Source organism: Sciurus vulgaris, assembly GCF_902686455.1.
Source record: "Sciurus vulgaris genome assembly, chromosome: 7".
NCBI lineage: Eukaryota > Metazoa > Chordata > Mammalia > Rodentia > Sciuridae > Sciurus > Sciurus vulgaris.
Genome location: NC_136467.1, coordinates 146,347,485 through 146,366,090, shown reverse-complemented (window position 1 = coordinate 146,366,090; position 18,606 = coordinate 146,347,485). Strand labels below are relative to the sequence as shown.

At 46.3% G+C, this 18,606-nt stretch overlaps 1 long non-coding RNA gene across 2 annotated transcripts in view; it reads left to right on the top strand.

The window, feature by feature from the left end:
• Positions 1-6,790, top strand: part of LOC306665491 — a 73,574-nt gene extending 66,784 nt beyond the window's left edge. The window contains exons 5-6 of one of the 2 annotated variants that reach the window (XR_013765042.1): positions 237-4,307; positions 5,865-6,790. This is a non-coding gene — a long non-coding RNA (uncharacterized lncRNA). Of the gene's footprint in view, positions 1-236; positions 5,040-5,864 lie in introns of those variants that run through there. The other variant, XR_013765043.1, reaches the window with a different exon arrangement.
• The last annotated feature ends 11,816 nt before the right edge of the window (positions 6,791-18,606 follow it).

Here is an 18,606-nt window from a genome sequence, read left to right as displayed (position 1 = left end):
AATCTGTGGAGATATATTTATGGCCCTTCGTAAAAGTTCCTTCGCTCAGTTATTTCCCTCTGCAGGTTTAAATCCGGTAAGTGTTTAACCACATTGGTCTGCCGATGTCCAGCTTTCTCCTGATTGTGTTAAGTTCATGAGAATTTCATTTAAGTGCTTTCATTTTTTCCATTTCTTCACTCGTTTTTATAAAACCATGGGGGCAAAACGCAATAAAAATTTTCAAATAATTGCAGAAACATTGCCGTGCAGATAAAAATGGCAACACGGCTGAGACTCCACTGCAGGCGCACAGCACCACCATGCAAGAGCCCCGCATGCTCAGTGTGTCATCTGATTGCGAACATCTGACTCTGGCAGATAAAAACTGGAGGAGCAGCCTCTGCATAAAGCGTGAGAATGGATGGAGTGTACCAGAAATTTCCGTCCGTGTAAGTTGAAAATCACTAGTGATTAAGACAAGGTGGCGTGCGGACGCTGGGTCATGCTGGATGTTTCCTCCTCTTAATTAGATGATAAATACTTCCAGGGGAAGGAAGAATTTTCAAAACAAAAAAAATGCCTGAGAACCCTCTTTACAGTGCCTGCAATAAACACTTATTAATTTCTAATTTAATGGTAATGGGTGAAATCAAATTAATAGTTTCTTTCAAACAAGGGTGCCAGGCTTAAAGTTGCCTTCAATTTTAGATCCAAATGTGCTTTGCAGTTGGTTCAGGAATGTTGTAGGTATGACATATAGATGTAAGTATACGGGTAGATATACGTGTGTGCACATATGTATGAACAGAGAGCTCTAGACATGTAAATATATAGATATCTGATATTAGAGATACAGAGAGAGTGAGATAGAGATACAGAGATAGACATAGATCTCTCTCTCTCTCTCTTTCTCTCTCTCTCATATCAGTTAGGAATGTCTGAGAGACAGAAGGAGAGAGAGAAATATACATTATTAAAAACAAATCTTCATCCCTTACTTTCACTAGTCACTCGTTGAAGTCGAACTTCTGGTGCCAATGAGCTGACTTGGTCTTTGGTCTCACTGTGCCCCTTAGGGCCGTGGAGGCCAATAGGAGGCACCCGTTTAGCTGAGATTGGAAGCCCTGTCCTGAGACAGGCGTGGGTGGCGGGGAGGACACCACGAATACAACCTGTGACAGCAGGGGCCCTGGGCCGGTCCCCTCTGGCTACGAGCATCCTCCACATTTACACCAGTGAACCCTAAAGATATTTTCTTTCTTGTATTTGAAAGAAGATTGAGAAGCTCAGGTAGGAAATCAGTTCCTTTTATTCTCCTTCATTTCCTTATAGCCTGTTTGACCTTTCCTTAGATTAGTTCTTGAAATGACTTTCTCTCTGCAATGGAGAGCTGTTGACGGCACGAAACAAGCTGAGTTAATTGTTTTCCAGTGTTTTCTTCCAGTCCGCTGTAGGGAGCTATAGTGCCAACCGGTGGGAGTGCCCAGGAAGGAAAGTCTGGTTTGATGCCACAGAGAGAAGAGAGAAGTTCTTCACTATGGTGGGGACGAAGCCGGCTGCTCTGTGAAACCCTAGACACTCCATGCTGGTACAGCAGATGCCACAGAGCTCCATCAGGGCCACTGTCCATCAGTGGCACGTGCGTGGAAAGTGGGCACGTGGCCTCTGCTCTGGGTGCTCCAGAGCAGTCATCTGAGAGGGAGCTGGATACAGAGCACAGCAGCTTCCAGCCGGGAGGGGGAAAGATGAGGCTTTCACTGTCCAGGAATTTTAAATAGAGTTGCCGGCTTTTCTTGCAAATAGACTGATAAAAATTAAACAGTTTGCCATTTAAGATCTGGTCGTTAGGAAATGACTTTCGCAGCTATGAAAACCAAAGTGCTAGCTTGCTCCAGTCAGGAACGAAAGGGAAGGAGCTTTTGATAGATGATCAGAATGTCCAGGCCAAGGGCTTTTCCTTCTTGAGTCCATAAGCTCAGAGTGCTCCTGGTTCAATCTTCCTCTGTGAAATGCCTTGAATGAATGTCTTGCTACATGCTTTCTGGTGACACTTTGCATAGACTTCTCTATCATTGTCTATCACATTGTACCAACATTCCTGCACAGCCAGGGGGCTCAGTTTCAGCAGACCCCCCGCCCAGGGGATGCCACCATCTGCAGAGGCTCAAGTCCCTCATGTAAAGTGATATTTGCATAGAACCTACACACATCTTCCTGAATGTGTCAATCATCTCTGGATTACTTGTAATACCTATAAAATGTAAATGTTATGTAAATAATTGTGATAGCATATCGTTTAAAGAATAATGACAAGAAGTCTGTGCATGCTCAGCAAAGATGCAATTTTTCTCCCAAATATTTTTTTATCTGAGGTTGATTGGGATCTGCTGATCAGAACCCAGGGATGTGGAGGGTCGACTGTGTTCTAATTTGTTTACTTTTCAGTATTCCCCCTCTCTGATCCTTAGCAGGCTCTCAACCAGTGTTTGTTATAAAAATGGTATAAGTAAATCAGTTCTGGAAGGAAAAAAAAGGAATTCTCTATGATAAATAGTGTATCATATTACCATCTCCCTCCATGAGATGTTGAAACAAAATTCACCATCTGCATTTCCCTGTTCTTCAAAGGATGGAGTTTCTTGCTTTTTCTGGAAGACTGAATTAGGAAAGAAAAATGGGCCGGAACCCATTTGTGTCAGAATCACTTGCTTAAAGTAACCCAGTGTCTGTGTGGGGTTCCCGGCCCTCAGGAGGTAGATGAGTTCAGCACAGACCATCTTCTTTCTACTGAAGTACAGTCTGGGGGGACCTGAGAGGTTCTCCCAGTCCACCCGCCTCCCACTTCTTCTTATTTCTCAGCTGTAAAATTGGGTATACGCAGGTGCTACCCTTTGTAGCACTGATTATGATCACTCTTGTTTTTCTTTGTTGAAATATTCACTCAGGATTCAACATGAATCATTTTGCAGAGCAAATATTAGAATTTATAACATGGTATTTCCCAGCGGCCACTTATCTCAGGCAGAAAGAGTTCTTACTGGGCAGCGATCAAAGCAGGGCTTTCTAGGAAATGTTGCAGCTGTGCTTTGGACTTTCTTGGACAGCTGGTAGGTCTTTGCCAATTCCCTTAAAAACTCTCTTCCAGGATTTAATTCCTTTTTCAAAGATAATGGCAGGGCACTGAAGAAAAGGGCTGGTTCAGGATAATTTATCTGTGCCATATTCATTGAATTTCAACTATGAAAAAAATCATAAGAAAAGTCCCTTTACTATAAGATACTCTGTATATTTCAAAAAATAGAAAGTGTAGGAGTCACTCTAAAAAACTGAACAGGGTTTTATTTTTGACTCATAGTGTTCCAGGCCATTGGTACCTTGTCTATTTACACCTCTCATGCTATACTTTGTATTCCAAGATGCACACTATCCAGAGTTTGCTTCCCAAACTATGGAAAACTTTAGCCAAGGAAAGGAATGTATGATGTGAGATAGAGCCTTCTAGAATCACTTCATGAGGGATTGTTTGATTTCTCTGTACCTGGCACCTTATCAACCTGAATAAAGTCTGTACAACGTCACCCCCCACCTGCTTAGGAAGTGTAGGAGCCAGTGTTAGCATAACTGAAGGGAAGCTCTTGCCTTAATTCCCTGTGTGTGAGCCAGGCCATCCTACCTAGAGTGCCAGTCAGGCAACGGAGCGAAGGCCTGGCTCCTGTCATGACTTAGACATGAGGTGTCCCACCAAAGCTCACGTGTGAGACGATGCAAGAATTTTTAGTGGTGAAATAATCACATTATGAGAAGTATAACCTGATCAATGGCTTAATCCCCTGCTATGGCTTAACTGTTCAGTAACTGGAAGCACGTAGGGTGTGGCTGGAATAGGGCACTGGGGCGTACCTCAGGGTTTGTTTTTTTCCCCTGGTGAGCAGAGCTCTCTGTTTCCTGATTGCCATGTCCTGACTGCTTTCCTCCAGCAGGCCCTTCCGCCATGATGTGCTGCCTCATCTTGGGCCCAGCACAATGGAGTCAGTCATCCCTGGACAAAGACCTCTGAGGGTGTGAGCCCCAGATAAACTTTCCTCCTCTAATATTTTCTTGTCAGGTCTTTTGGCCACAACAAGGAAAAGCTGACTAAAACAGCTCCACACACCTAAAGTATTAAAATGATTAAACAGCTCTGCAGTGAAGGAGGGAGTCTGCTTCTTGGCATCCATTCCAGTGGTTGATGTGTGCACAGATTCATCGATGGCTTTTCAGGGGGCCATCTGCTGTCCGGGTGTGAGCCGTCTCTGACTCTGAGATGCTCTCTGCTCTGATTCCAGGTACCCCCCACCCCCACTGCAGTGTTTTTACCAAATGTCTCCTCACATTTTAAGTAGACAGACATTCGTGACCTAGAGGAACTTCTCCGGGGGAGAAATCTCTGTTGTCCCCCTGTCACCCTCTTACTCCATCAGCGTTCATTTTTCTGCTTAAGTAGATTCAGTGACATATGAACAAAAAGAGGAGGACGCTGCCTGGAATATGGGAATTATCTGGGACACGGACCAAAGCATTCTTGAGTGATGGGACCTTTCTAATATTTTCATGGCGTCTATTGCATTGCATTGTGATGATTTACTTGTTCTCTCTGACTCCTCGCACTGAGAACTTCTGGAGGGATAGAAATGATGCTTTATTCATCTTGTATCTCCAATGCCATATTAATATCAGCATTCCAGTGCTTAGGCCATGCTCAGCACATACTGGTTAAAACGTGTGCTATGGTTTAAAGAAGATTCCCCCAAAGGTCATGTGTTAAAAGGCTTGGTCACCAGCCCTTAGCACTACTGGGAGATGGAATCTTTAAGAGGCAGAGCCTCGTGGAAACATATTAGGTCATTGGGAGCATGCCATTCAAGGGGATATTGGTAACCCAACTCTTTTCTTTCTCCTTTTGCTTCCTGGCCACCATGAGATGAGTAGCTTCCCCCAAAATGTGCTCCCACCAGGATGTACTGAGTTGTTACAGGCCCAAAAGCAGTGGAACCAACCAACCATGGATCAAAACGTCCAAAATTGTGAGGAGACATAAACCTTTCTTCCTTATAAGATGATTATCTCAGGTATTTTGTCACACTGATGTAAAGCTAACACAATGCTGAACAACTCTGAAGTATAATGACTCACTTCTGATTTGGGGTGAATAGCAATCACTAGAAGAGTGTAGCGGGTTAATTCATGACCTCCAAAAAGACATAGCCACATCCTAACCCACAGAATCTGTGAATATGGCCTTATTTGGAAAAAGGAACTTGGCAAATATAGTCAAGCTCAGGATCTTAAGATAAAATCACCCTAGGACCAGGTGGACCCTAAATCCAATGACAAGTATCCTTGACAAGACCAAAGAGGGGAACACAGAGAAGAGGAGAAGGTAGGTGAAGACAGAAGCTGAGACTGGAGTTATGTAGTATAATGGTTGGACCTGAGAGTCCCCTGGAGTCCCCAATGCAATGTTCAAAGGTGGGGATTTGGGGAAGTGATTGGTTCATATGGGCTCTGACCTCATCAATGGATTAATTCATTGAGTGATTTCATAATTTGATGACATTATTGAGAGGAGATGAAACTGTGGAAGGTGAGAGCTCATGAAAGGAAGTGCATCACTAGGAATGTGCCCTGGAAGGGTGTATGTTGTCCCAGTCCCTGACTTGCTCTTTCTATCTCTGCTTCCTGGCCACTGGAGAGTGAGAAGCTTTCCTATATCATGTGCTTCTACCATGACATTTCTGCCCCATTATAGGCCCAAATGCAACTGAGCCAGTGAGTGATGGACTCAAACCTTAGGAACAGTGAGCCAAAATAAAATTTCCCCACCTTTAAATTGTCTTTCTCAGGTATATTGTCACAGCAATGAGAAGTTGGCTAACATATGCAGGTATGTGCCAAGGAATGCCTGGTGCCACAGGAAGCTGGGAGAGACAGAGTCTTCTAGAGGGAGGGCGTGTAACCCTACTGACACCTTAATTTCAGACTTTAGGGCTCTACAAGAGAATAAATGAAGTCCCCAAGTTTATGGTAATTTGTTATGGCCACCATAGGAAATGGACATAGAGGGTAAACTGCCTTCAAGAAATCCTTTCAAACCACCATCAGAGCTAGGTTCATAGCACTGGAAATAAACAGACATGGAAAGGTCGTTGAAGGATTCCTGTTCATGGAAACCAGGGAACATGGACTGAATTGAGAAGAGGGGCTAGGGGATAAGGATCTTAATCTCTAGGGGCCGTGAGGAGCTGAAAGAAGCCTCATCGTAGACCGAAGAGCTGGAGTAGCAGGAGCTTATATTGTACCACAGTTGCATACTGTGGACCTGGAGCAGGCACTGTAGTGGCCTTAAGATGACCAGAAAAGTCCTTCAAGGGTTTGCATGGAACAAGAGAGAGTAGCCCAGAGAATAATGGGAGGTGGGTATAGAGAGGACTGTCGTTTTTCTAAGTCAAGCCTTTGAGAAACCATCTTTTGTCACTGCCAGGTGAAGAAAAGAAAGAAGGAAAAAAAAAAAAAAAAAAAAAAAGGACCCAGACAAAGAAGTCTTCTCTGCCCAAGGAAGCAATGGTAGCAAACCAGTTGGTTCATTCATCACTCCAGTGTCTAGCCCTGCCCTGCCCTGGCCTGAGGTCTCCCTGCCCCATGGGGATCCCATTCTCATGCACTTGGTTGGTGCAGAACTGATGGTTCTTGGAAGAGCCAATTCTTCTCCGGAGACCAGAGTGGCATGAGGTCAGGAAACATTCAAGGTGCTTTGGCACCAGGGCCACATCCAAGAGAGCAGAGTGTTTTTTGTTTCAGAAAGACAAACAAGGCATTGGGATTTCAGGCACTAATGCCACTCCAGCACGCTGTGGCTGAATTACCTTGCAGGAGTAACTCAACTTGCTTGTCTTTACCATGAAGAGGTTGATGAAACCACCTTCGCGATCTTTATCACCCTCAGATCCGTGATTGTCGCCTGGCTACTGAGTGAAAGGAATCCACCCCTGAAAGTCTTCTCACTCAGACACCAGCACGTAGTTGAAATATTTGGTGATATAGTCTCTCCCACTAAAACCAAATAAAACATAGTATATGATATGATTTACATGGAGAATATATTGCTGAAAAAGGGCTTCATGAGCAGTGTGGTACAATATGGGCATGGGGTGGATAAATGTTGAATGAATGGGTGAGGCTGCATATCCCTTTTTGATAAAAATATGATGTACTATAATACAATGGAAAATTACTACATGATTATAGCACAGTACAATATGGACATTCAGTGAATGAATGTTAAAGAAATAAATGGTGAAAGTTGTAAAAGAATTTTAAGCATTTTTGCCATATAATCCCTTAAGACTCCTTCTAGTTAGTTACCTGTGTGATGATGGAGTTAATTTTGTTTAGCTATAGCCACTCTCTTTAAGTCGCTGGTGTAGGGGAGGCCCACTTCCGCTCTTCCTTCTATCATCTCCACAACGGTTAGGCTGGCCGCCTGCCATGCTGGTGCCAATCCCTCGTTGACTCACCAGGGTTGAATGTCCTTCGTCTGTGCCATGGGCTGCACAGAAAGCCCAAGATAATGGGCTGGCTTGAATCTGCTCCATGTTTTCCACCTTTTTTTTCCTCAGACCTTACTATTTATTTGTATCTGACCTTACTATTTGTGTCTTCTTTCCTTGTTTTGCTCAAAGATGTGAGAATGACTAATTGTTTCCAAACTTCACTTCTGGTGTAAGAGACCTTTGTAAGGACAGACACACATGATGACACTATGCAGCGCTTGTTTTTTTTTCTTTCTTTTTTTTTTTTTTTTTTTAGGAGATTACCAGTTTTTCTTAAAAGCTACAGGCAGGAAGACAAAGAGGGAAAACTCAAAATGGCGGCAGGAGGCCAGGCAGGTGGCTGAGAACATCCCACCTGCCTGACCTGAGGTGCGACCATGCTTGGTGGAGGCCGGCTTGGAGCTAGCCTGCCCTGCTTTGACCGTAGCCAGTGTCATTTCTGTATAAAATTCTCCATAATCACAGGAAAGGCCATTATAGACCCCGTCACCGCTCTGACCTTGAGGCATTGGTCCAATTTGCCTTGAATGAGAGATCAGGTTTATTGTGATGGGTTGAGGTGCCTGGTTCTCCCCATCCTCCTGGTACACCCATCCCTGCCTACCCCCACTGCTGAGACCTACTGGGGGACCCCTGTTATGGAGGATGCTGCCGAATCACATCAGGACTGCCAGGTCCCCTGCTCACATAGGCGATAATTATGCTCCTGGAAAAACAAAGACAACAAAATAATGCTCTTGGCTGAGTGAGATGAAGCTCGTGTTGCTCCAGACTCTCTGAGTTTGTGTGATGAGCTGCAAAAAACCACAGTCCAGTATTAAGGAGACCCGAGGAAGTGTGTCTTTTGTTGGAACTGGTGGCATGCATGGGGGTCAAGGGAATGAGAGAGCTGGGATACTCATTCATTCATTCATTCACTCAGCATTGATATAAATACCTGAGGTTGACCGACTTACTGGGAGAGAAGGTCATCTGGGCCTAGTGTGCAGGTTTCAGTCCATCATCGGTGAGACCGGAGGCAGTTCGCCATGGCCGAGGCACGTAGGGAGAAAAAGTGCTCACTTCAGGCCAGGAAGAGAAAGGAGCCAGGGTCCCTCTATCTTCTTCAAGGGCACCTCAAATGACCTCAAGACCTGGCAGCAGACTCCTCCTTCTCCCAGGAGTGCCACCCTGAGGACCAAGACTGACACTTAGGGCTTTGGGGACACTCTTCATTCCAACCGCGGCACATGCATTTGTCTTTAGAGTCCGCATACTGCAGGTGCCTGGAGACATGAAGTCACGATCTCTGCCTCTGCTCCTGTGCCCGCTCCCTTTCACACACACAGTCCACAGACGCAGCCGACGTGCATAGAAGGAGTGACAATGTCACAGAAGCGCTGCAGTTGAGGGACCAGCTGACATTATCAGGGTGCAGGAGAGGCAGCTGCCTGCAGGCGGCCAGGGAGCCTTCCAAGGGGCGACGTGCAGCCTGATACAAGAGTAAAGAAGCACTTGCTGATCTGGGGATAAATTAACTCAACTTTCTGTTATTTGTCCCTTTCTGATGGTCACATCAGCATGTCAAGTGCCAGAGCTGTGTGTCTTGCTCCTTTGTGCAGTGAGATCTTGACCCAGTGCCTGGTGCATAGGAACCACTGATCACATTTTAGACAAATAAAGGAGCATATCTATAAATGACAGGTCCTGATACTCTTTCTGTGATACACCTCATTTGGTTTTAGGTGACAGGAGGCGTGGAATTCTGGCAGATATATAGGTTATACAAAGACTAGGGGTGTGGATATTGTCCATCTGGGGTCCGCTAGAAGCTGACTCTGGGTATACCCCAGTTTCAGAGTCACCTGCGACTGCTTATCTGCCTGCGGATAGCAGAAGACCTCTACTGCTTCCCCTGCTGGTTTGGGAAGTGGACTTCCAACTGGGAGGTTCTTCCTAAAAGTGGGTTCCTGGGGAAGCTCCTGGAGGCTCTGCCTCTCTCTCCAAGTCTTGGAGAGTGTGATGATGATGAGCTTCATCATCTGATTGGAATGTGGATCGAAATGATGGTAGTGATATGCTACAGCTAAAGTGGTACTATTTATCACAGGTCAATTTGATGGGTCCCAGGTCTTGCCTTTCCAGAGGAGCCAGGAGCCCAGGTGTGTAAATTCAGAGATGCAGAAATCATCTCCAATAAAAACTGATACCTTTCATTATAAAATTGGATTTTGAATTAAAATGAAAATATGAATGTATAACAATGGAGTTAAATAAATACTGATTAATTCATACTAATGTGTAAATGATTGATACTGGACCCTAAAACAAAGCACAATAGGGCAAACAAAAGGAATTGCAAGGGCGGCAGGGCATGGGGAGGGGTAAGGACTTGGCGAGGAGAAAATGAGTTTCAAAGAATAAATTTCTCCTTCCTTCCTCCTTTTTCTCCAAGGTCGGACAGAAGCCAGTTCTATAAGATCCAATTTCAGAGAATGTCATCGTCTCCTTGCTTTCTGACCCAGGTTAATTTTCAAGACCAGAACACCAACCACTTCCACAAAAATCAGCTCGAGCTGCCAAAGCAAACCCCAGGATCTTGAGGGACTGTGGGAAACTGAAATCAGTTTTCCTCTTTACATCCTGCGCTCTTAGCACCTGTGAAGGTAAGCACACCTTGGCTGTAGAACAGTTAGATACCAAGACAAAGCGTAAGGCAGGCGATGGGGACCATCTTCAGTTCTGCCATCTTTAATGTCACAGTGCATTTTTGTTCTAAGCTGAAAGGGAGTTTTCGGAACTGTGTCCCGAAGTATGAACAGAAGTGGGGCTTGTGGCAGAACTTGGGACTGATCTTCTGGGGGGAAAATAAAACAGCCCTGCATTCCGTGAGCTGTGTGCACCTCAGGGTGGGGGTCCTGTCCTGTCTGGCCTCCACGTCTTCCACCTCATCCTGCTAGGATGCAGGTTCCTGGAGGAGTCCGTTTGCCACGTTCTTATCGGAACTGAGCTTTGAATTAGATGAACGCTGTGGGCGATGAAGATCACAGAAAGGCCGCATATGTGTGTGCTGGTGTGTGTGTGTGTGTGTGTGTACCAGCACAGAGATCAAGTGAACAAACTGGGAACTGGGAACAGGGTGGGTTCAGCAAAACACTCCTTTTGCCATCTTTATGACTTGCAAATGAAAATGAAGCCTTTCTTCACAAGGTAAGGCTGTGGGCGAATGATCCAGAAGATTGAAGGGAGTGTTTCCACAATGCCTGCTCAGCCTGAGTGGGGTTGGCAGTGCTGCTGCAGGGAAGCGGAGGCTGCAGGCGAGGCCTTGTCCTCCTGGCTGTTCAGAAAGGGCCTGGCGATGATAATAAATATCACTTGCTGACATGGAGTCCTAGGGCTGCGCTGGCCACAGGAGTCGCGGTCCCCAGGACGCTGGGACCGCTCACAAAGCAGGCATTTATGAACTGGTTGGCTTTGCATTAATTAATTCCCCAGCCATTCACCAACAGTAACAATCCCTTCAATTAGAGTCCAGGCCCTGGAAAGCCCTGGTGTTTATTGGAAGTGACATCTGCATAGCAAAGTGTGACTGTGTTAATATGGAAAAGCACAAAGGGACCCAAAGTCCCTCTCTTGCCTCGCGCCTTCCTCCCCGCGTAGCTTTTGAGGAAGAAAGAGGACTCGACTCTTAGGAGTGGTTAATTTGTGAGTTCTTCTCTTTGGTGGTTAGCTTGTCAGCTGAAGTCTTCTCATCCGTCTCTCGGGGGATGGGTGAGCTCTGAAGTACTGTGTTGTCATGAGCCCGTGGAGCGCCGAGGGAACCTCAGACAGCCCAGGGCCTGGCAGGCGGGGGAGGCTGAGCAGCCGGGATGGAACACAGATGCATGTGGACCCCACTGGGCAGACTTGGCACAGCCTGGAAGATTCTCTCATCAAAGGGAGAACTTGGGGGCCAACCAGAGATGTGGGACACCATAGGTCTTAGTGTTCTTGAAGCAGCAGGGTGGGGGAAAGGCAGAAAGCAGAGCTGATGGTCAGTTCCAGAAGGCAGGGCAAACGTCTGTGCTTCAATGTGGAGTCCTGTTTGCTCCCTCACGGGCTCTACAGCAGCATGGTCTGGGTTGAACAGGCACTTGTCCCTGGGATGCTCCACATCCCCTCAGCCTCCAGGTCCCTCATCACTTCCCGGTGTCTGCTCCCTTGCTGGTCCGGACAATGCGCACGGTTGCTGGGTGGCATACTTCGTGCGGATCTTTCTTGAACTGCAGAGGCTGGGCTGGTCCCCCCGCACATCCATTTCAAGTCCCGCTACTTATTCACACAATTATCCAATGCTCCTTAGTCAATAGGGTCATTCATCACTTTTAAAGTCTTCTGCTTTCGTTTCTAGCTTTGCAATTTTAGGAAGCTGACTTGAAATCTCTCACCCTTTTCTGGGTGGACACTACACTAGATGCTACCAAGATGATTAAGAGAGACAGCCCCCTTACCAGGAGCAAAGAGGATCAAACATGTGCACATTCACAGGTAACTGGAAGGTGGGATTTAGCCCGGCCAGCGCTGAAAGAGACATAGAAATTAGGGCATGGGGACTTGCCACCAACCAACTGGTGAAGGTCCCCAGGCGCTGGCAACTCCTGAGAGATGGGCAGGGCTTCGGACCTGCGAAGGTAGGGTGTTCTCCTAGAGGGGACAGGGAGCCATCCGCGGGCACGTGCTCTGAGAAGAGCTGAGAGGCACACTTGGGGGCAAAGCAGGTGGGGCCAGTCGTCCTGGGGGCATGTCAGCTGGGGACATGTTGTTCTGAGACAATGGAACCAACAGGGGTGGCACTTTCTGGGGAAGGGACACAGAGGCAAATGAGGGACAAGAACACACAATATTTAAGTAGACACTGTGAGGTGCCAGGCCTGCCCTGGTGGGTCCCTGCCGTGGTTTGGATGTGGTTTGAGTGTGTCCCCAGGGGTCCATGTGCTGGAGGCTTGGTCTTCAATGTGGAGCTGCTGAGGTGGTGGCATCGTGAAGAGGCGGGGCCTAGTGGGAGGTAAATAGGCCATTGGGGAACCACCCCTGGCAGAGATTAAAGGAGTTCTCTCAGAACTGCAGTTAGCTCCCTCAAGAGTGGGTTTTTATAAGGGGTGAACTTGACCCCTGAGTCCCCCTGCTTCCTGTCTTGCCACCTGACAGTTTCATCGGCCTCAGTCCACTTCCACCGTGACGCCATCCACCATGTGGTGATGTAACCAGGAGGCCCTCCCCAGAGCCAGACCAATGGGGCTGCTAGATCTTGCATGTTCAGCCTCCAAAATCATGGGATAAATAAAGCACTTTTCTTTACACATCTCCCAGCCTCAGGCATTTTGTTATAGCAACACAACAGACTCAAACCAACTCTGATGTCTGCTTTCTGCAGTTCCAGCTCAGCCTGGGGAGGGGTGAGGAGTGGAGAGCAGTTTTATGATGAGAGCTTTTATGTTCAAAAGATGACTGAGAAACCTCTTGGTAGGATGGATGGGGAAAGGGGGGACAGACGAGATGGTGCAAACAGAGTCAAGGCAGAGCAGTCATAGCTCATGGAGAACCACGGGGAAAAGACTCTGAGTTTCTTTGAGAGTGAAAACAGAAAAAAGCAGTAAGGAGGAGGGGTTCTGACGGCTGCTCCCACCCCATGATTGCTAACCATGTCCAGGACTGGTTCCGAACGCTTCATGCTCATTAATTCATCTAATGATGCTGGAAGGAGACCCTCACTGAGACCCAGAGAGCTGAATTCAAGGGTGGCCCTGTGGAGGCCCTTGGGTCTCGGCTCTTCCAACAATAAAATGACCAGGTTACACGAGATAATTGCAAAGGTCTGTGACTGCTGAGCATCCCATGTGGCTCCGTATCTTTGCTAATATCCGCTGACCTAGAGCAAGAATCCCAGCCTTGGGGACCCCCCTGGGCTTATCCAAGATCTCCCGGGCCAGGTCCCTCAGGAGGCAATCCCTCTGTCCAGGCTTATCTTCCATCAGTTCCTTGAAAGTCGCTTCCAGCATTCCTAAGGTTTCAGGTCCCATGGAAGACGGAGATTCCAAGGTTCCATGTTCAGTTCTGCCTCTGACTGTTCCACCTTGTGTTAGCGGGCTCCACAGCCTGGCCCATGTTTCCCTCCCCCTCCCTCTTGCTCTTGTGTCATTAACAAAGCTCCCCAGACCTTTGCAAAGCCCCTACAGCAGAACTGTCCCAAGAGAGAAGCAGTGGATTTAATAAGCTTCCCCTTAAATGGCCTCAAATCCCTTCCAGTTGATTAGGGGGGAAAACAGCAACACACAGGACAGTCTCCTGGTGCAGGAGGTGAGAGAGGGAAAGAATAAAGAAAGTTCCCGAGATCCTGGGCCTCAGGGACCAAATTAAGAAAGCAGCACCGCTTATTCAAAATCAGATGAATGTCAGCAGAATGTTTGTCAAACAAACTTGTCATTATTTGTCACAATTTGAGGAAGCATCAGTCAGTCGTCGCACTTGAGCATGTAACCGGGTTATTTATAGCTGCCAGCCCTGGAGTATTAACTCCTGCAAGGCCACGGCTCGATGTTATAAACAGCTTTATTTATAATGATTGCACGGCTATAAATAGTTTGGTTTGCTGGGTGTCACAGAACAGCTCTGGGATGTTCTGCCAAAGTCACAGCCAGGAGGAGGGTGCTGGCTCGGAGCAGATCCTGGTGGTGTATCCTCCTGTCTGTGGACCATCTCTGAGTGTCCCTGGCCAAGGCACATTCTCTTCCTCAACGTCCCTTTTGGAATGGGGAGCTGTGAGCCACAGTGTTCCCTGGAGATGGTAGAAGTTACTCACTTAATTAACATCTGCCCCAAGATCTCTGACTGAAAGGGAGCAGGGATACGGTACTCCTCCTCCTTTGTGCCTATTCATGGACAATGAGCTAATTATGGTCTCCTTCTCCTGCTCCAGGGTGGAGGGAGATATCCTGTTATTCCAGTGAACAGGCAGCTCTCCAAAGGTTTGTTTATAGCTTCAGATTTAATTTGAACGACAGTGTTGTCTCGTCTAAAAATAAGAGGTTGTCAGAAATTTAGAAATTTACTAGTTCTTTGTGTCAGCAGAACCTTGTCTGAGGAGGATGGGGTGAGGGGAGAGGGGAAATATGTACACATGAATTTTACATGTAAAATACATAGGTGTGTCAGCTTAAAAACCCATCATTATGCCATCTGGCACAAGGGTAGCATAATCACCACCCGCTGAATGCCCTCCACCTCTGCCCCCCAGGATGCCCATTTATTGGTCATATTGAAATTTCCCATTTTATACTGATTCCTACCCCATCCCTAAAAGCCTTCCACTGAATTTTAACTCTGTTAGGATCAATCTTATTTTACTTTTTTTTTTTTTTTTCAAAAAAAAGAAAAGGTGTGTCCATGAAAAAAAATTTATTGGGTCTTAATTTGCAAGATTAGTTCTGGTTCATTTTATTGCTGTAATTTAATACTCATAATGATTTTCTGACACATATGTCTTAGCAGCAAGATCTACTTCCTATTCATTTTTCATTTCAATACAGCTTAAGTATATTAGGCAGGATGGTACCAATCAGAGAGGACAGGGCCCTGTAAGAAACTGACTTCATGCTGCCATCTTGGCTACATGCCTGCAACAAGGCATATCCAAGCATCTGGGACCAAGGGAGATGAGCAAGAAATCTTTCTTCAGAAGGGACTGTGTTTTCTTGTTCATTTCTGTCACCATCCACAGCATCTCTATCACCACTGCAATTCTTTGTCTAAGGATGCTGTGAGTTGTGTTCTCCTTGACCATCTTCCACTGGTGCAGAAGCAAAGAGAACCTGCTTGGGTGGACCAGCATATCCATTACAGGTGACGTGGTCATGAGTACTATGGACCCAAAGCTTTGGGACCCTGAGAGGGTGCTTTGCATCCTGATGCAGGTGCAGGGAAAGTATCCAGGAGGAGGTGGCCCTCCGAGTGAATCCCACAGGTGGTTTCTTAGGGCAGCCATGTTTTGTGTCTGCATAGACACCTCCTGCCATAGCAGCCACGTTGTAACAAGGCAGGGTTTACTTCTTTTGGGATTTTGACTGTCCCTCTGAAAATGCTTGTGTTGTTCATTTGCAACACACATGTAAATGCATAAATGAATTAAAATGTTTAAAAATAAAATAGATAAGAGGTTTTAGGAGTGTGCACACTGGAGAGGAACATGGAGCACCTTCTGAGTGACACACCGAAGTTTCCCATCAAAAGGATGAGCTCCCTGTTGGGTAATGGCCAGGATGCTCAAGGCCAAGAGGTGGGCAGTGGACTGGGCCCCAGGGCATGCTGAAGTGGACTGGGCTCTGGCCATTCCTCTCTGTTTGCTTTTGAAGGCACCGTTACCCACTCATGAGGTTGAGACCTCTGGGGTCCTGTTCTGTACTCATGAAGGAGGTGGCCTTAAGCCAGAAGGAAAAGGACAAGGACAAGGACACATGGATGTTCTATCAGTTCTCTCCCTCACTGTCTTTCCTTTCTTTGCAATGGTTTCTGACGGAGATTATACTTGTTTTCATGATTATTTTCACCATTTAAAAAAGAAAGATTCTCCATGTTCATTTTAAAATAGAAAGGCTAAATTTTTTTCATATTGTTTATTGGGTGAAGGGAGAATTTTAATATTTGTATGATGAAGCAAATAATTTCAGAGAAAATTCTTGGAATTGGAAATGTGTTTGGCCAGTCAATAACAGCTCCCATCTCAGTGATATTAGGATGATAACTGTATATCCTAGACCTAAATATTCCCATTCAAAGAAAAAGAAAGAGCAAACCAAATTTTTGTAACACAATTTGTAAATCCGAGGGTCAGTTTATGTTTTATATTTTTGTTTATTTTTTTTTTACTAAGAATTTTCCCCGATGCTGAGTTCCAGCTGAGGAGGATATGATATAAATGCATGAAGTAGTTTAGGGTCTCTGTCCACTAGTTCTTAGAATTGTAGATTTTTAGAGCTTCAAGAAACCATTAGGATTTTCTACTCCATTTCTCTTCTTTCACAGAGGAAGAAACTGAGCCTGAGGGTCTGAGTGACTTCCTCAAAATCATTTGACTTGCAAGAGGCAGTATTGGGAAAGACCGGATGTTTCTTGCCTCCCAGAAAAAAATAACTAATATTTGCTGAAAATGGGTACATGTGTCCTTATCTGGTCACAACATAGCAGTTAAGGACGAGGGTTCTGGAGTCAGACAGGCCTAGCTTGAACTCTGGCTCCGAAACAATCTGTGAAGTAGTGAGTGACGTGTTGCTTCTTTTCTTCATTTTTCTTAATTTTTAAAAATCGTTCTTTAGGAGGGGCTCACTGGGATGCAAACCCTGCTTCTCTTCTTTTACCTTCAGCAACAACAACGATAGTGCAACAGAGGTGCGGGAAGAAGGGATGAAGCCACCCAGGCCTACTGTTTCGTGATGGCTCCTGGTCTGTGGACCATCTTCAGCACATAACAGAAACAGCAATAAGAATGAAACCAAAAATCCAACCAACCCAAACCAAACAGTGTCTTACCTCCAAACTTGGTTCCTTCCACCCCGGCAGGTCTGTCCCAGATCCAGTGGGTGAAGCTTCTGTGCATCCTTGCCTGCAGGCTTATTGTCCCAGGACCTGGAGGTGCACCCCTGGGAAACCCAGGATCCCTAGTCTCCTTTCGGCTTTGGGCGCACAGACAGAAATGACAGCATGGTCGTGAGGGATCGGGGGACAGTGAGGGTCACCTGTAGCGAGGGGAATCTGGGATGTTTAGCAGGGTCTGCCACAGGAACAACCTGAACAGAGGCAGCTGGGACCCAAGCCCTGAGGTGAGGACTTAAGCAGGAAGGGGCTTAGAGGGACAGAATCTCATTTGAGACTTATTTATAGAAGACTGTATCTGATAAGCAGGCAAGTGGAGGCTTAGACCATTAGAATTTGGAGCAGTTGTCTAATCACACAATCCAGGGGATTTTACTCATGTCCTGGGAAATACTATTTGCACATAAAATTATCCCATTTAATCCCTCAGCAGCCCTGGGAAGTTTTTATGGTATTTTGCAGATCAGAAAAATGGAGGCCCAGAGAGATTTAAATCACAGGCTCACAGTCACAGATATCAAAATGGAGCCTAGATAGAGAGGAAACACTATTGGTTTCGAAGGTCTGTAGACCGAGCTGGTTTTATGTGGATGCATTCCTCAGTACCCCCTGTGGCTTGTGGGTGGAGAGGTGGCTGTGACTTCCTGAAAGAACTGGGACTGGGCAAGTGAACCAAATCTGGAGCCAGGCCACATCACCCAGTCCTGCCTGAGGCCTCCAGACCCTGGAGAGCAGTGAACTGCTTTCTGCCCCAGTTTCCTAATCTGAAAAGTGGAGTATTGTCAGCCCATTTTGAGTTGCAACAATAGACTACCTGAGATAGAGTAATGTATATATGAGAAAGAAACATTTCTCACAGTTCTGGAGCATAGTGCTGGCATCTGGTGAGGACTTCTCCCTGTGCCATGACGTGGTAGAAGGCCTCTCATGGTGTTGTGGGTTTGGCAGTAACTTCAAAAGGCCGGGGTGTCCACGTTTGCTGTCCAGCCTGTGGAGCTGTGGGAGGTAGTGGACCCTTCAGGAGGCAGGGCCTAATGAGAGGGAGTTAGGTCATTGAGGGGATATTGGGATCCACCCCTTCCAGTCTCTCTCTTCTCTCCTGGCCACCATGAGGTGAACAGGCCTCCTCTACCCCATGTTCCCACCATGATGTACTGTGCCCCCACAGGCCCATAGCAATGGGATCATGCAACCATGGACTGAAACTTCTAAAACTGGCAGTCTTTTCTCCTTACAAGTTGATTATCTCAGGTATTTTGTCACAGTGATGGACAGCTGATTAACATGGCAAGATAAAGTAAGTGGGCAGACCCAGGTCTTACCTCCTCTTCTTATGAATCCAGAAATCCTGTCTCTGGGACCCTACCCTACCTAGCCCTGATTACCTCCCAAAGGTCCCTCTCCAAATACCACTGATGTACGAATTTGGAGA